General features: G+C 36.9%; 1 long non-coding RNA gene across 1 annotated transcript in view; it reads right to left on the bottom strand.

Moving 5' to 3' along the window:
• The window catches only part of LOC135219200 (uncharacterized), a 53,322-nt gene that overhangs the window by 37,820 nt on the left and 10,440 nt on the right, over window positions 1-5,062 (bottom strand). Inside the window, exon 2 of the long non-coding RNA XR_010315390.1 lies at window positions 4,763-4,794. This is a non-coding gene — a long non-coding RNA (uncharacterized LOC135219200). The remainder of the gene's footprint in view (window positions 1-4,762; window positions 4,795-5,062) is intronic.

The following is a 5,062-nucleotide window of genomic DNA, read 5'->3' as shown; positions in this document are numbered from 1 at the left end:
TTTCAGTTTTTCACTGCCTTCCTTTGCTATCTTTGGAAAACGGAAAACTTGCAACAAATAAGTATATTTGAAAACCATTTTAGCAACAAGTGGTATCGTACAGTGGATCTCTATGTCATGGAAACTGAGCTACATATGTTGTTGTTGTTTGAGATTAAGCTGGCCTTATGCCAGCACGGGCTCTTGCTCATAGAGCAGCCGGTAGGACTACGTATAATCTGATCAGTAGTCGGGAGGGTCATCACTTATGTTCACTTGACCTTTAATGAAATTTGGGACAAACTTCGGACAACACAGTAAGTGATAGCAGCCTATTCATGCAGCAAATATCTTGAGTGATAGCAGCCCATTTATGCAGCAAATATCTTGAGTGATAGCAGCCCATTTTATGCAGCAAATATCTTGAGTGTAGCAGCCCATTTCATGCAGCAAATATCTTGAGTGATAGCAGCCCATTTATGCAGCAAATATCTTGAGTGATAGCAGCCTATTCATGCAGCAAATATCTTGAGTGATAGCAGCCATTCAAGCAAATATCTGAGTGTAGCAGACACCATCCATGCAGCCCACTATCTGAGTGATGACCCATTCATGCAGCAAATATCTTATGCAGCCCAAATTACTTCTGATGATAGCAGCCCATTCATGCAGCAAATATCTTGAGTGATAGCAGCCATTCATGCAGCAATATCTTGAGTGATAGCAGCCCTTCATGCAGCAAATATCTTGAGTGATAGCAGCCCTTCATAGCATGAGTGATAGCAGCCCATTCATGCAGCAAATATCTTGCTTGCAGCCCATATTGAGTGATAGCAGCATTCATGCAGCCCAAATAGCAGCAAATATCTTGAGTGATAGCAGCCCATTCATGCAGCAAATATCTTGAGTGATAGCAGCCCATTCATGCAGCAAATATCTTGAGTGATAGCAGCCCATTCATGCAGCAAATATCTTGAGTGATAGCAGCCCATTCATGCAGCAAATCTCTTAAACTTTTAGATATCAAAACAAAAATATCTTCAACAGAGAAAACGAGAAGCAATGGATCTTATTCAAATAGTCTCACAAAGGTAACGTGCATTACAAAACACTACTCATTTTCCCGTTACATACGCGCGCTATTTTGACAAGTCTCTGTACGAGCTATTACTATTACATAACAGTCTACTTCAGTAATTAAACATACCACAGCACTCTTACTCATAGCATAATTGGGAATATGATCCATACATGTTTAGAAGAGGCAGCCATTTCATATAATATCATATTCTCAACGCAGATGAAGTTATCGAGTCCATGTCGGAAAATGAAGCAAAATAAATAATGAGGAAGTTAAAATGAAAAGTTAAATTGAACTCCAAAGGAGGTAACAGACCTGTCCTACTAAAATACTCGTTTAATCCTGTAGGATTCCGGCAAAAAAAAAAAAAAAAAAAAAAAAAAACGTGTCGCAGTTCTACATTATGTGGAATTTATCAAGTGGCCGAGGGAATGGGGTTTGTAGCTCTACATTGTGTATTCACGGGACAATAATTCAGTCACGAGGTACTAGATGTGAGTCAATATGGTGTCGAAGAGAGTAACTATATAATAGTTTAATGAGAAAGCTGAATATCATAGCACTTCATGACCAGGGCAAGGCGATCACGATTACGAGAACAAGAGTAACTGTGGCTGTAACGACCAAGGCATCCTGGGCCATGGAAGAGGTTTAACTTGAATCAAGAAAGACAGATGCTGAGTGAAATAATTGTGGCAGGAGAAAGTTAATAGTAATAAAATACAATTAAAGGAACGAAGATCATTAGTGGAAGGGAAAGTTTATGGGAGAGAATGAATCTGAGCTGGGCAAGGCTTGAAGAAGTTGAAAGGGTTGTTTAACAGAGTGATTATAATTCAAAGGAAATTGATAAGGGAGATAGCATAGATGGCAGTTATGTACTGCTTGAGTAATCGATGACGGCGAGTCTTCCATAAAATGTTTCTAGAAAGACCTTGATAGTTGGAAATACGCGGTTTCTATGTCAGCTCAAAATTATATTTGATGAAATGCCAAATGCATGGAAGAGCCAACTTGTGTATATAATGTTGAGGACTGGAGTGTCGTAGGTATATTTTATTATCTGGTCAAATAGACGGTGAAATAAAAGATATTTTCAGCTGGAGAGAAATGATGCAAAACGTAGCTATAGATATAATTACGAGAACTAGATTTGATAAGAAAAAAGTGAAAGTTGCACATGAGATGGACAAAAATTGACTTGGGTTAAAGAAACCAAAGTGTAAGGAGTTGACAAGCAGCAAGCAAAATTCATGATGGGGTCAATAATTTAGTTAAGATTCTTGCAGGTACATGCAATTAAAAGGAGAATATCAAAGCCAAGACTGATGAAATGACGGAATTCGAGGTTCGGTGAATTAATAAAGAAAACTGAGATGCACTTGCATGATGGAACAGAAGATCATTATTTAGACACACAAGAAGGTGAGTACAGTATGCAGAACCTGGAAAATCTTATAAAAACGCTTCAAAGATAGGCAGCAAGGAACTGTTGTGGATACATGGTGAATAAAGTGAAACTTTTGTCGTGCACACCCATGGAACCAGAAAAAACTGCTTTAGCTGTACAACCAAGTCAGATTTTATGAGTTAAAGAACGTTAACCCCTCGAATAACCCACAGATTAGTAATAATAATAATTTTGTTAAGACATTCACAATCTCATGAAGAATAATCTGTCATGAAAATCCACAATTGTATATTAGAGAATATTACTATGTATAACTTAAAATTTCGGACACCTGAACGGTGTTCCTCATCATGTTGACGTTAAAATGTTAAGTGAGAGGCTAGTTTCCTTATGAACAGCATTTCGATGATGGGCTGTTACCTTCTCGCCTAGCCCACCTTTTTAGAAGTTGTTCATAAGGAAACTAGCCTCTCACTTAACATTTTAACGTCACCACTGATGAGCAACACCGTTCAGGTGTCCGAAAGTCTATGTTGTTTTACATAGTAATATACTCTAATATATAATTGTGGATTTTTATGACACAATGATAACTTTCCTGTAATGAGCCGGCATCGTATCACTACATTATGTGCACTGACCAAAACCAAGCCTTTTATACATTATTTGATATCTCACTGCCTCCGCCAACAAAATTATACGACTTTTACACAGTAATATCTGAAAGTAAGGTCAGTCTATCCATTCGCAGGGCATTTCAAAAGTTCAGAATTGCGTGTAACTGCGTGGAAGAGTAGCTCGTGTACAAATTAGGAGTTAATTACATTCTTCTGATACGGTTACAGAAATGAATACTACATTTTAAGATGGATTCAGATCTGATCTGCATTTTATAATGTATTTTCAAAATGGATCCAGCTCGACTGCATTTAGGGATGGATCAAAATACGGTTCGGATTGTTCTATCGAAATTCCACGTTGATATACGATATTCCCTAAATAAGAACAAATTAGACTTCGAAATGGGACTGACCGGTGCAAACCATTCTTTTATCAACAAAGCAGTGGAAGAATAAAGAATATAGCATTTAAGCTAAAGGCTAAACAATGGGACTCATGAGGTCATTCAGTGCTGAAACGGAGATTGACAGTAGAAGGTTTGAAAGGTGTAACAGGAGGGAAACAGTGCAGTTGCACTATGAAACAGTTACTAGGAGAGCCTGGAAAGTAATGTGAAGAAAGATAATATAAAAGGAGGTATAGTAAAAGGAACGAAAGGAGTTCCAGGTAGGGGACGAAGGCACGCTGCAAAGAACAAGTAATTCATACCTACAATGGACCGCATGAGGTGCACTGACGACACTACCCAACCCTCCTCGCCCCCACGGATCTTATGAATATATGTACGAGGGCAAGGGGTAATCACATGAACGAAAATATAATGCTACGTGATGCATCAGCGGTTACAGTCACTTCAATCAAATCGTACTTCACTTTTATTGTCAGTATTACTGACTGAATTCCTTTCCTATATTCCTTTTTTATAAATCTAATAATCGGCCTCGAGTAAAATTGTAAGTTTCTTGTGTCTATGAATTTTCACTGGAATCGTTTTATCAATAAAACAACGATTTCAAAAACAATATGCCCATGCAGATATGAATTTTGAATGGCATGATAGACTTAATAGGAAAATTGCCCTTAAAATAGATTATAAGCAGTCCAGCACCATTTCTATGACCGTACAAAAATGAAACTGAGACTCTATTCTATCCTCATAGTTGTCTCTGTAACGATAATTTGGCCCCGCCATATTTATTAAATAAATGGAGTATGAATTAAAACTCGCATGAAATTAAAAATTACGAAAATATGTCACGTTAACATATTTTTCTTGATTTGGAGAGGAAAATATATCACTCAGATTAACGTCCTTACTCTAAATAGCCTTTGAATGTAAGAAACTTAGCTAAAGTCCTCTATAGTTACCGCAATTAATAATGAATAAAACAGTAAAAGGTAAAGCATTACTGTAAATATTTTATGAATGAAGAACACCATACGAAAACATTTCAGCAAAAAAAGATAAATGAATAAATAAATAATTGAGAAAACATGCCTACGCAAAGAAGCAGGACTGATACAAACTCTTCTAGCACATTGCCAGGTTTTGTTTTTTGAACATGTTTATACCCAGTCCTTTGAAAAACAGCTTCTTGGGTACCTAATAACAGCGTGACTGAAATATCACAAATATAACGTCACTGCATAACAACGAGCTAGATAGTTACCTTCGAGAGGACGTCCGAGTAGCCTGTAGTAACTGAAACAAAAGAACAAACCCATTTAAAATAGTCCACTATAATAATTTTAATAATTTACATGGACAGGTTACCTCAAGATATAAAAGCAAGAAACAGTCATTAATATTATTGCACCGACTACATGGTTCAGTTAAATTTCCGCTAGAATCCACACTCGAGGTTACCTTGCCATCTACTTATAATCATACTAATTTGATAACGATGTACGTAATCATAAACAATACTTTTTTTACTGGTGCTTTAGTGTGTTTTTAAGTTGTCCCTTAA

The sequence above is a fragment of the Macrobrachium nipponense genome, chromosome 1, assembly GCF_015104395.2.
Source record: "Macrobrachium nipponense isolate FS-2020 chromosome 1, ASM1510439v2, whole genome shotgun sequence".
Taxonomy (NCBI): domain Eukaryota; kingdom Metazoa; phylum Arthropoda; class Malacostraca; order Decapoda; family Palaemonidae; genus Macrobrachium; species Macrobrachium nipponense.
The sequence above is the reverse complement of the archived record's forward strand: the minus strand, read 5'-3'. Positions and strand labels throughout refer to the sequence as shown.